Source organism: Triticum dicoccoides, chromosome 1B, assembly GCF_002162155.2.
Source record: "Triticum dicoccoides isolate Atlit2015 ecotype Zavitan chromosome 1B, WEW_v2.0, whole genome shotgun sequence".
In the NCBI taxonomy this organism is placed as follows: domain Eukaryota; kingdom Viridiplantae; phylum Streptophyta; class Magnoliopsida; order Poales; family Poaceae; genus Triticum; species Triticum dicoccoides.
The window spans coordinates 609,344,274-609,358,514 of record NC_041381.1 but is presented as its reverse complement, the minus strand read 5'-3'; the positions used below and the strand labels follow the sequence as shown (position 1 = coordinate 609,358,514).

The window sequence follows — 14,241 nt, the reverse complement described above, 5'->3', positions numbered from 1 at the left end:
TTTTTTACTGGGAGACTATTCAGTTGTTTACATGCAAAAGGAGAAGAATGATTGGATGATAACCACTGACATGGCATCTATGATGATGTGGATGGGCTGCATGTCAAGAGAAATAGGTTAGTGAGGATGAACTATTTAGGCTGGTTGTAATGAGAAGTATCATATACTAGTATCATGCATATGATACTAGTGTGATACTACATCTGTAATGCATAGTATCATAGAGTAGTATCACAGGTAGTCTCATTTATTACAATGCATGATACATAGTAGTATATAATTATTATGATACTAGCTATGATACTCAACCCTCTCTTTCTTCATTTAATTTTACACCACCTCATCAAAATGGCTTAGTTGACATGCATGATACTAGCTATGATACTCCCGTTACGACCAGCCTTAGGTATTATAGATGAGTGTTGTCCCTCTCCCTGTGGTGGAGTGGCAGTGTGTGTGTTGCCTCCTCCCGCTAGCATTGCATGCGGCGGTTAGGTCCTGTTTTGTGGAACCTTGAGGGTGGCTTGGTGTTTGGTTGCTCTTAGCTTTTTTGTTTTTGTTGTGCGCTATGGATGCTCTTTTACTTTTTCTTGGTGTTCACTTTTACATCTGTACTCAGTTTTGTAAAAATCAACATGCATGTCTAGAAATCACATACTTACACTTCAAGAAGAAAAGACAATAGAACAACTGACTGGCAATAAAACATAGAAGTCTTCAGCGTGCAGCAGGACCTTTGGACATTGTTGGTACCCTCATAAAATTATGCTCCATCTCAAATGATGTGCTGTTCTGGCTCACACTAGTGGACTGATCAACTGCGTAAGAATCATAACTCAAGTTTGGATCATTGCCGCTGGTACCAGTGTAGAAACCATTGTTTGTGTTTTCAGTGCGGCCATTCTGTAGCTCGATACATTCCTGTAGTTGTGCAACTATGTCGGTCATGGTGGACCGCTGCACCGAGGCTTGTGCAGTGCACTTGAGTGCGATGTCGGCAAGCTTCCACACCGCATTGATATCGTAACCACTGTGCATGGGTCCGTCCACCACACCCTCGATGTTGCCTTGTGCCATCCCTTGTCGCGTCCATTGGATGATGCTGATGGGCACTGGCTCCCGCAGGATAGCCGACTTTCCAGTGACTAGCTCTAGCGACTCCGAAGCTATACACGTTACTCTTGGTCGTTGGCTGCATGGTCACATGGTACTCTGGATCAACATGTCCAGGTGTACCGACGAGCGTGTTTGTGGACAAATGTATGCCATTGTCGCAATTGAAGGCCTTGGACAAGCGAAAGTCAGCAATCCTAGCCTCCATCTTTGTGTTCAACAGGATGTTTGTAGCCTTAACGTCCCTGTGGATGAGGGGAGGATTGCATCCCTTGTGTAGGTATTCTAGCCCTACACATCACATCACAGGCAGTTTGTGCTTAGCTTTTTGAGAACATTAAACAGTGTTAATGCTGAACTAGCAACAAAATGCATTCACTACCATACCTTGCGCTGATTCAAGTACTATCCGGAGTCTCTGTGTCCACGGCAGACATGCTCCATTGTGGTTACTACCTGCAAATAGATTGACATTGTAAGATGGATAATGATACCATTCTTTCAGTACAAAGTGATCAAGCAACACCAAACCGCCTTACGGTACTCAAGTCTAAAGCAAATATTTTCTCTACGAATGACCGTAGAATCTGAAGCTATACCGCTAAACAACTTAGATACCTTCAGTGTGCTCTTATAGGGTTCCTTCCGACATGTACTCATAGACAAGTGCCATGTACTCCCCATCCTTGTAGTAACCAATCATAGAGACAAGATTCCTGTGATGAATCCGGGTCAAAATCTGGGCCTGCAAAAAATTTCATAACGTCAAATTTCACTCTGAAAGTTCTGAACGCATATTTCTTTTTTCTTTTTTTTTTTTGCGAGAAAACACACATTTCTATCTGTTGAGTATATGTGTTATGTGCATATTGGGCCCGCCTCCTAGTTCCTTATATAGTTGAGGTCTATAACTCACCTTTGTGCATCATATATACGTGCCTATGCACGAAGAGCAATACATCGTGCATCATAATCTTACATGGTATCAGTTTTTAGGTTCTAACCCTAGTCTTCCGTTGCCACCGCCGCCACGCTCCTCCGCGCCGCCGCCGTCTGCGCGCCTCCCGCGCCGGCCGTCGCTCCTTCCCTCCCTGCGCGCGCTTCCCCAGCAGCCCGTTAGCCTCGCGTCGCGTCACCTGTGTAGATCGTCGAGGCTCTACACACATACGTATGGCCAGAATCCATTGAGCTGCCTACTAGCTTGCTAGCTATCTGGTTGCACGTACGTGGATCTCACCTCTCGCATCGCCAGCCGCTCGCTTCGCCAGCTCCTCGCATCGCCCGCTAGCACACTCACCCGATCGCCCAATAGCCTTGCCCGACGCCGCTCGCCTGCATCGCCCTCTCGCCTCGCCGGTCGCTGTCCCGCCCGCTCGTTCCGGATCGCCAGCATGCCTAGCCTGCTCGCATCGCTCGCCTTGCCAGCCGTTGCTGCCGCCTGTCGCGATCCGCCGCTGCCAGCCGCTCGATGACGTCCACCGGTCCGTTCGCCGCCGCCTCTGCCGTCCGTTAACGACGCCCTCTGGCGTGGTTCCACCGCCGGTGTCCTACGGCGCGGCCCCTCCGCCGCTGGCACTCTTCGGCCAGTCCTGCTACGGGTTCTCTGGCGCGGCTCCGCCGCCGGCGCTCTCCGGCCAGTCCGTTGTCACCCCGCCGCCGGCGCCACCTCTGTCCGTCGACCCTTTGCTGTTGTGCGGGGAGTTTGACGCACCCGTACCAACGTACGGGAATCCTACATACGGGGCTCCGCCTGTGTACGGGTCTCCCGGGTATTGGTGGGGTCATCAGCAGGCCAACACTCGCAGCAGCCCGACGGCGCCCAGTACCTGCAGCATCTGTCTGTGGGTCAACAGGTTTTTCCGGCGGGCCATCCGGCCTACCCAGCACCGCAGTCGCAGCTGGGGCTGCTACCCATACCGTATGGAGAGTACCCGCCGCCGCAACCGAGCGGCGGCTACGGCCTCCCCAAGGTGTCTCCGTCCCCCTCGCCGGCCCTGCCGCCGGCGCCCTGGGACCCGGTGCTCCTCCTCACACTGCATGCCGCTCCTACGCTGAATAACTACACTGGAGGTGGTGATTGGTACATGGATACCGGTGCTACGGCTCATATGTTTGCTCATCCTGGTAACCTTGTCCCCTTCACTCCTGTTTCCACCGACCGCCGCATCATTGTCGGCGACGGTTCCACACTTCCTATCACACACATTGGGCACAATTATTTTCCTTCTAGTTCTACTCCATTATTTTTGTCTAACATACTTGTGTCACCCCATTTTATTAAGAATCTCATTTCTATTTGTTGTTTCACTCGTGAAAATCCTGTTACCATTAAATTTGACGAGCTTGGTTTTTGTGTCAAAGATGCTCGAACCAGGATGGTACTTCACCGATGTGACAGCCCTGACGAGCTCTATCCGCTGCACTCGCTTTCATCCACCACCACCACACCGGTTGCTCTCTCCGCTGGAGTCGATCTCTGGCACACTCACTTGGGTCATCCCAACCCGGTCACACTTCTTCATATTCTTAGGAGTTTCAGTTTCAGTTGCAATAAGATCGAGGATCACACTTGTCATGCCTGTCAAGTCGGCAAACATGTTTGTCTGCCGTTTAATAATTCCATCACCATTGTTTCTTTTCCTTTTCAGTTGATTCATAGCGATGTGTGGACTTCTCCGGTTCCCAGTAACTCGGGCTATTTATATTATCTGGTCATTCTTGATGATTATTCTCATTATGTGTGGACTTTTCCTTTGCGCAGAAAGTCAGATGCACTCTCTACCTTGACAGCTTTTTACTCCTATGTCCGCATGCAGTTTGAGCGTCCCATCCTTGCGCTTCATACGGACAATGGAAAGAGTTCGACAACCTCGCTTTTCGCACCTTTTTGTCGCATCACGGTACAGTTTTCCGCCTCACATGCCCGTACACTTCATAGCAGAACGGTCGAGCCAAACGCGTCCTTCGCACTCTGAATGACTGCGTTCGCACGCTCCTGTTTCATGCCAACTTGCCGCCTCGTTTCTGGCCGGACGCACTCGCCACTGCATAACTTCTTCTTAACATTAGACCCTGCCGCCCATGTTGGAATTACGCACCTCACCATCTTCTCTTTGGTACGCCCCCGTCTTATGACGACTTGCGTATTTTTGGGTGCCTTTGCTATCCCAGCACTGCCGACACTACTTCTCACAAGCTTACACCTCGATCTGTCGCTTGCATCTTCATCGGCTACCCCTCTAACTCCAAGGGATATCGGTGCTATGATGCCGTCTCCCACCGTGTGTTCACTTCCCGGCACGTTTTACTTTGATGAGCATGTTCCGTTTCACCAGGTACCCCCGGCAGTTCCTCCCGCCACCAGTGACGCGGGCTCCTCGACGCCTCTCCCAGGGCGCTCGCGCGCTTCTGTTGGCCCTCCCCTGGCGTTGAGGCGCGCCCCCCGCATGCGGCGCCTCCTACAGCCGCGGCGCTGGCGCCCGCGGCCCCTGCGGCTCCCCCGGCGCCCGCAGCCCCCTCGGCGCCCCCGGTGCACCTGGTCCCCTCGGCACCCCCGGTGCCCACGGCCCCCTAGCGCCTGTGGCCGGTTCGGTCACCTAGGCCCATACGGGCGTTTTTCGCCCGAGCTCACGCTACGCCTCGGATGACTGCGTCCATGCGGTGTCCACCTCTGAGCCGTCGCCATTGCCGTCCTCCGTTCGAGCCGCTCTTTGTGACCCGCTCTGGATGGCTGCGATGCAAGAGGAGTGAGGGAGTCATGGACTAGGGGGTGTCCGGATAGCCGAACTATCATCATCGGCCGGACTCCAAGACTTTGAAGATACAAGATTGAAGACTTCGTCCCGTGTCCGGATGGGACTTTCCTTGGCGTGGAAGGCAAGCTTGGCGATACGGATATGTAGATCTCCTACCATTGTAACCGACTCTGTGTAACCCTAGCCCCTCTCCGGTGTCTATATAAACCGGATGGCTTTAGTCCATAGGACGAGCAACAATCATACCATAGGCTAGCTTCTAGGGTTTAGCCTCCTTGATCTCGTGGTAGATCCACTCTTCTAACACACATCATCAATATTAATCAAGTAGGACGTACGGTTTTACCTCCATCAAGAGGGCCCGAACCTGGGTAAAACATCGTGTCCCTTGTCTCCTGTTACCATCAGCCTAGACGCACAGTTTGGGACCCCTACCCGAGATCCGCCGATTTTGACACCGACATTGGTGCTTTCATTGAGAGTTCCTCTGTGCCATCACCGATAGGCTCGATGGCTTCTTCGATCATCATCAACGACGCAGTCCAGGGTGAGACCTTCCTTCCTGGACAGATCTTCATAGTCGGCGGCTTCGAACTGCGGGCCAATTCGCTTGGCCAACTGGAGCAGATCGAAAGCTACGCCCCTGGCCGTCAGGTCAGATTTGGGAGTTTAAACTTCACGGCCGACATCCGCGGGGACTTGATCCTCGATGGATTCGAGCCACAGCCGAGCGTGCCGCACTGTCACGGCGAGCATGATTTAGCTCTACAGTCGGACAGTACCCTGGAGGCCGCACTCGAACCCGCTCCGATCTTCAATTCAGAGCCGGCTGCGCAGGTCGAGGACCGATGGCTAGACACCGCCTTGGGGGCTGCAACCTCTACGGCGATAGAGCCGAACAATGACCTTGTCCCTCATGAAGCTCGTGACTCCAAGGTGCCGGACTCCTTGCCGGACTCCGAACCTCCCGCGCCCCCTCCGATCGAATCCGATTGGGCGCCGATCATGGAGTTCACCGCAGCGGATATCTTTCAACACTCACCTTTTGGCGACATCTTGAGTTCTCTAAAGTATCTCTCGTTATCAGGAGAGCCCTGGCCGAACTGCGGTTAGGATGGTTGGGATGCGGACGACGAAGAAATTCAAAGCCCACCCACCACCCACTTGGTAGACACTATCGATGATCTAACATACATGCTAGACTACGACTCTGAAGACATCGACGATATGGACGACGATGCCGGAGACGACCAAGAACCAGCGCCCACCGGGCACTGGAAAGCCACCTCATCATATGACATATACATGGTGGATATCCCAAAGGATGGGAATGGCAAAGGAACAAGGGAGGATGACCCCTCCAAGAAACAGCCCAAGCGCCGGCGTCAGCGGCGCCGCTCTAAATCCTGCCACAGCAAGAATGAAGATTCCGGCACCGGAGATAATAATACACCGGACAGTGTCGAAGACAACCCACTCCAGCCAGATCCAGCGCAGGAGGATGGAGACGCCAGCCCTCATGAGAGAGCGGCAGAAAAAGAGGTAGAGGATTATGTGCCTCCCTCCGGAGATGAGGCAAGCCTCGACGACGATGAATTCGTCGTGCCTGAGGATCCCGTCGAACAAGAGCGTTTTAAACGCAGGCTTATGGCCACGGCGAACAGCCTCAAGAAAAAGAAGCAACATCTTAGAGCTGATCAAGACCTGCTAGCCGACAGATAGACTGAAGTCCTCGCGGCCGAAGAGCATGAGCTCGAACACCCCTCCAAAAGCTACCCTAAACGCATGCTGCTCCCCCGATTAGAGGAGGAGGTGTATGAACCCGCATCACCAGGAGACAATACGGCTGACCGACCACCGCGTGGTCGCGACAGAGAGGCCTCTAGGCCCTTCACTAGACCCGTACCCCGGCATCGCTCGAAGAGCACAAAGCCACAGGGGAACTCTCCGGACTTGCGAGATATATTGGAGGATAAGGCAAGACAATCAAGATCAATCTATGGATCGCGTGGGCGCCCTATGATATGTGACGACAACCTCGCGCATGACACAGTAAGTCCGGCCGGGCCGAACAAAACAAACAAAGCTCTTTTGAGCTCTGTCGTGATATCGCCCAGTACAGAGGCGCCGCACACCCACTATGCTTCACAGATGAAGTAATGGATCATCAAATCCCCGAAGGGTTTAAACCCGTGAACATTGAATCTTACGATGGCACAACAGACCCCGCGGTTTGGAACGAAGACTATCTCCTTCACATCCACATGGCCCGCGGTGACGATCTTCACGCCATCAAATATCTCCCCCTCAAGCTTAAAGGACCAGCCCGGCATTGGCTTAACAACTTGCCAGCAGAGTCAATTGGGAGTTGGGAAGACCTGGAAGCCGCATTCCTCGATAACTTCCAAGGCACATATGTGCGACCACCAGACGCTGATGACCTAAGCCACATAATTCAGCAGCCAGACGAATCGGCCAGACAATTCTGGAGACGATTCTTAACCAAGAAAAACCAAATGGTCGACTGTCCGGATGCGGAGGCCCTCGCTGGCCTTCAAGCATAATATCCGCGACGAGTGGCTTGCCCGGCACCTGGGACAGGAAAAGCCGAAATCTATGCCAGCCCTCACATCACTCATGACCCGCTTCTGCGCGGGTGAGGACAACTGGCTAGCACGCAGCAACAACCTCAACAAAAATTCTGGCAGTCCGGATATCAAGGACCGTAATGGCAGGTCGCGTCGTAACAAAAACAAACGCCACATTAACGACGACAATAGTGAGGATACGGCAGTCAATGCCGGATTCAGAGGCTCTAAACCCGGTCAGCGGAAAAAGCCATTCAAAAGAACTACTCCGGGTCCGTCCAATTTGGACCGAATACTCGACCGCTTGTGCCAGATACACGGCACCCCCGAAAAGCCAGCTAACCACACCAACAGGGACTGTTGGGTATTTAAGCAGGCAGGCAAGTTAATTGCCGAAAACAATGACAAGGGGCTGCATAGCGATGACGAGGAAGAGACCCGACCACCGAACAATAGAGGACAAAAGGGTTTCCCCCCACAGGTGCGGACGGTGAACATGATATAGGCAACGCACTTACCCAAAAGGGAGCGGAAGCATGCACTCAGGGATGTATACGCGATGGAGCCAGTCGCCCCGAAGTTCAATCCATGGTCCTCCTGCCCGATCACTTTTGACCGAAGGGACCACCCCACCAGCATCCGCCACGGCGGATTCGCCACATTGGTCTTAGACCCAATCGTCGATGGATTTCACCTCACCAGAGTCCTGATGGACGGCGGCAGCAGCCTAAACCTGCTTTATCAGGATACAGTGCGCAAAATGGGCATAGACCCCTCAAGGATTAAACGTGCCAAGACGACCTTTAAAGGCGTCATACCAGGTGTAGAAGCCAATTGTACAGGCTTAGTTACGCTAGAAGTGGTCTTCGGATCCCCGGATAACTTCCGAAGCGAGGAGTTAATCTTCAACATAGTTCCGTTCCGCAGCGGCTATCATGCCCTGCTCGGACGTACCGCGTTTGCAAAGTTCAACGCGGTGCCACACTATGCATACCTCAAGCTCAAGATGCCAGGCCCTCGAGGAGTCATCACGGTCAACGGAAACACTAAACGTTCTCTCCGCACGGAGGAACATACAGTGGCTCTCACGGCAGAAGTACAATGCAGCCTCTTAAGGCAATTCTCGAGTCTGGCCGTTAAGCGGCCGGACACAGCTAAGCGCGCCCGGAGTAACCTACAACAAGACCACCTGGCACGTTCCGAGCACGTGTAACAGTGCGGCCCCAACCCCAGCCCCTGTAAAACGTCAAGACAGGTCCTTCACGTACACCATTATGCTCTGAAGATACCATGGGCATGGGGAGAGGGGCACGACCACGATAGGCCCAGACTGCGGCTCAACCACACCAGGGGCTCTCAAGTGTGTCGTTCTTTTTTTTCTTTTTCCTTTTTATTTTTACCCACAGGACTCCGTTCGTCAGAGGCCCTGTCCGGCAGCAGACACGCCGAATTCACGATGCAATAGCCAGGGAAGGAGAAAGGCTACAACGAATATCCAGGTGGTCTCCATTACGAGCATTAAATCTGTTTTATACACCATTATGCAGCCTACCCCTGGAGGGGGACATGTTTAATAGTCCCATCCCTTGCTTATCGCACCATTTGTATCGTTCTGCACTCACAGCAGTTTCTCTTGAATAAAGTAATGCAGCACCTTTTTGCTTCCAATTGCATTTCTTTCTTATACATATGTTCATTTATGATATGTTGCATCCGTACATTTTGGTACGGCTAAATACACCAGGGGCTTATGTTCCCGCATCATGGTGTGATAAGTCCAAACACTTTCACAAGTGCGGCACCCTGAACTTATAGCATTATATGCATCGGCTCCGAATCATGTCTTGGGTCAATAGTTGGGTTTGCCCGGCTCCCATGTTTTGGTACCTTACATTTCGTTGTATCGGCTAAGGTAGCACTGGGAGAACCACTGCGATTGCGCCCCAGTTGAGCTGGGTTAACGCCTCAGTGGAGAAAGCTAAAACTGACCGTCATGATGAGGCGAGAGCTGGTCACTGTTCGAGAGGTTTTTTGCGAGTCCTTAAAGACTTATGCCGCTTAGAGCGAGGAGCCGACTTAGTCCGGCCTAGGCGTGGATAGCGCCCCAAATTCGGTCTTCCGAAGACTAGGGGCTTCGCCGAAATTTAAAATTATAGAATTCTATGGCTAAGTGAGAGTGTTCAAGCATTATAAGTCCGGTTGCCTTGTTCGTTGTGTTGAGCGCCTCCCTAGATGGACCCAAATATGGGAACAAGAGTGCTCAAATTTATCCCGAACACCCCAACACTCGTGGCATGGGGGCTGAAGCCGACGACTTGCCATCTCTCAGATTTGATAAACAGCCGCACAGAAGGTAATATTTTAAATTAAAATGCGTTGCTTAGCGCAAATGAACTAAGTTTTCAGCGCACAGGATAACAAAATGCGAGTCTACTCAAATATTACATCTTTGGAGCACTCACCCGCAATAGTGCGGGCGCCCTTAAGCACACTCTTATAATACATCTTGGGCGTGCGATGCTCCTTGCCCTCTGGTGGCGGGTCCGTCACGAGCTTCTGGGCATCCATCTTGTCCCAGTGAACCTTTGCGCGGGCAAGGGCCCGACGGGCACCTTCAATACAGGCGGAGTGCTTGATGACTTCAACCCACGGGCACACATCCATCAGCCGCCGCACCAGGCCGAAGTAGCTCCCAGGCATGGCCTCCTTAGGCCACAGCCAAACTATGAGGCCCTTCATGGCCTGTTCGGCCGCCTTGTGGAGCTCGACCAGCTGCTTCAGCTAGTCGCTAAGGGGCACTGGATGTCCGGCCTCAGCATACTGTGTCACGCCCAATATGCGACCCTATCCAAAAGAAACTCGAAGGTCCCACCAAGGATAGAACCGCATATTGAAACGCTTTTGCAAGGTGGATATCATTACATCAACATTACATAATAGATTGGGATACATACATAAGGCATACAATGCCACACGAATACAACATCACAATACATAAGAGCATCATCTGACTACGGATGAAAACACAAACAGAAACTCAAACGACATCCACCCTGCTAGCCCAGGCTGCCGACCTGGAACCTATCCCCTGATCGAAGAAGAAGCAGAAGAAGAACTCCAACACAAGCAAACATCGCTCTCGCGTCATGAACATCGCAGAACCTGTACCTGCAACTGTTGTTGTAGTAATCTGTGAGCCACGAGGACTCAGCAATCCCATTACCATGGGTATCAAGACTAGCAAAGCTTAAAGGGAATGGAAGGGGTAAAGTGGTGAGGTTGCAGCAGCGACTAAGCATATATGGTGGCTAACATACGCAAATAAGAGCGAGAAGAGAGCAAGCAGAACGGTCGTCAGCTAGTAATGATCAAGAAGTGATCCTGAACTCCTACTTACGTCAAACATGACCCAGAAACCGTGTTCACTTCCCGGACTCCGCCAAAAAGAGACCATCACGGCTACACACGCGGTTGATGCGTTTTAATTCGGATCTGGTGTCAAGTTATCTACAACCGGACATTAACAAATTCCCATCTGCCTATAACCGCAGGCATGGCTTTCGAAAGATTATACCCTGCAGGGGTGTCCCAAATTAGCCCATGATAAGCTCTCGCGATCAACGAAGGATATACCTTCTCCCAGGAAGACCCGATCAGACTCGGAATCCCGGTTTACAAGACATTTCGACAATGGTAAAACAAGACCAGCAAAGCCTCCCGCTGTACCGACAAATCCCGATAGGAGCTGCACATATCTCGTTCTCAGGGCACACCGGATGAGCCAGACGTCGGGTTGGCATAGACCCTGGTTGCCCAGGGGGCGCCGGACATCGCTCGGTTCGGACCAACACTTAGACAAGCACTGGCCCGGGGGGGGGCTAAAATAAAGATGACCCTCGGGTTGGCCGACCCAAGGGAAAGGGATAGGTGGTGGTGAGGCAAATGGTAAAACCAAGGTTGGGCCTTGCTGGAGGTGTTTTATTCAAAGCGAACTGTCAAGGGGGTCCCATAAATCACTCGACCGCGTAAGGAACGCAAAATCCGGGAACATAACACCGGTATGACGGAAACTAGGGCGGCAGAGTGGAACAAAACACTAGGCAAAAGGCCGAGTCTTCCACCCTTTACCATATATATAGATGCATTAATAATATAAGAGATATTGTGATATCCCAACAAAATCCTATCCGCCATGGAGCAATCTTCAACTTCACCTGCAGCTAGCAACGCTATAAGAGGGGCTGAGCAAAGCGGTAACATAGCCAAACAACGGTTTGCATAGGAAAGGTGTCAATGGTTAGAGGTTCATGGCAATATGGGAGGCTCGATAAACAGGTGATAGGTAGCACAACATAGCGATAGAACGAAGCAACTAGCATAGCAATGATAGTAGTGAGATCCAGGGTAGCGGTCATCTTGCCTGAAATCCCGCAAGGAAGAAGAACGAGTCCATGAAGAAGACGAACGGATGAAGCCGAACCAAGCGTAGACGAACGAATCCTCACGATCGCAACGAAACAGGAACTATCGAAAAGAAGCACACAACATAGTAAAGACACCACACATGAACATGACATGATGCACAACAAGCATGATGCATGACAAGGCTACATGAAGCTACTCATGGCAAGGGATGATGCAAACAAAAGCAACACATCAAGGCAAGTTTAAATGAGGTCGGGAACAACATATAACAATTCCGGTAAGTCCTATGCAAATTTTGAAGTTAGTCCAGATCTGAATAAACCTTATGTTCAAGTTGTTAAACTGCAAGTTAAGATGCACAAAGATGATCTACACGAGATTCTAGTCAAGTTACATATAAAGTTTATTAGATTTGGAGCTACAGCCTAGAAGATATGAGCAAAACAAGTTAAACCTGGCATAGATGCAAAATGCACCCAAACATCAAGCAAACACCTCAAAACAAGGATGCAACATGATAATATGAAACTACATGCAATTCTAAGCAAGTTTCATATAGAGCACACTCAAAACGGAGCAACGGTTCAACACACACACATGAAACAAGTTTAAAGGACAAGCTGTCCAAAACAACAACTAGGCATATTGCAAGCAACAAAACAATAAGCTACAACATCTCAACATGAAAAGAAAAGACATGGGCATGATGTACAGGTAAAGCATAACAAAACAGGAACACTGAGCTATCTCTAGAAATCACTAGAACATGTCCAAACACACATGGTAAGATTGCAAGTTATAACAATTCAGACTTTGCAGAAAATAACATCAGGTTGCAATGTTCAGAGCTATCAAACAACATGTTACAGGAACTTATCATGGCAAACAAAGGCATGACATGAATCTACTCAAAGCATAGATCAAAAGTCCCTTACTGACCATGAGCCAAAAAGGATCAGAAGATTTGATGGCACCCACGTAAACATAGCAAGTTATATTACAGATTCATACATGGCAGAAACAGAATTATGAAGGCATGTAGATGAGCTTGTGCAACTCACTACAGAGCAATAAATGGCATGGCAAGGCACCCAATAGTAAGAATACATATTTGTGAAGCTAAGCATGGCAATAGCAAGGTCATAGGGTGCATGGATCACTAGGAAAACACATGGCAATAACTGAACTTAATGTTAATAGGCTGACAGCAACATTATGAAGCAACTTTGGAGCAAGATATGAACAAGCTACAACAAGCTATAAATGCAACAAGGGGCATGGATGGATATAGCATGACATTTAGAACAAAACATGTTTAGTGGACATCTCCAGATTATGCATAGAATGATTAGTAGCAACAGGTTTACATAGCATCGCGAAATAACAGATTCAGCCTAGCAAAACAGCAACATCATGTACCCTACTTAACAAGCTTGTGTCACTCACCACAAGTCATTGCATGACAATATAAGCATAGAATCACCAAGAAGACATGTTTGTGAAACAAACCAAGTCAAGAACAAGTCCATAGCATGCAAGGATCAACTATAGCATCCTTGGCCAAATTGAATAACACGTAAACAATCTGCCAGGAAACATTTTGAAGCAAAAGTAGAGCACGAAAATGACATGCTAGACTACTCCATAATTGCAACAAAGGGCATGAATGGATAGACAATAACCACATGTTCAAAACATCCTTACTGAAGTATCTCAAAATATGCATGGATCTCTCTGTAGCAACAAGTTTACATGGCATCAAAATAACAGCAGAACAGGGACTAAAAACAGCAATATCACGAAGCCTAGTTTGCATGCTTGTGCTAGTCACCACATTGATCACAAAAATACATGGTAAGCACCTCTGTAAAGAAGACATGCCATAGTTCAAAACACATATAGACATCAACCTCATAGGATGCACACATCAATCATGGCAAAAATGACAAATGAGCTCGTTCTGATAACAAACAACAGATAACATCATGAAGCACTCTTATAATGATGATTCAGGCATCAAGATGACCTCAAATGAACATGATGCAATGGAATGAAATGATGTACTCATTGAGACGAACAATTTGACATATTACACGCACGAAACGGAGCTACGGATGTAGTGATATGATGCGTCGAACATACCATCAAAATTACTGGAATCTGGGGACAGGTGAAATCGACCTCGAGAGGGGGGCGAAGTCAACGCGGGTGGCAGCGGCTCCGGTGCGTCGGGGCAGTCCGGCGAGGCGCGGGGAAGGGCGGAGGAGGCCGGGGTTGGCCGGAGAGGGTGCCGGCGAGGCCGGGCCGGTCCGGATCTGGCCGGACCTGGCCGGAGCTGGCGCGGGCGACCTCCGGTGGAG

The 14,241-nt window shown here is 50.2% G+C and overlaps 1 pseudogene; it reads right to left on the bottom strand.

Moving 5' to 3' along the window:
* Positions 1 to 717: 717 nt before the first annotated feature.
* LOC119309972 overlaps positions 718 to 14,241 on the bottom strand; it is a 39,703-nt pseudogene continuing 26,179 nt past the window's right edge.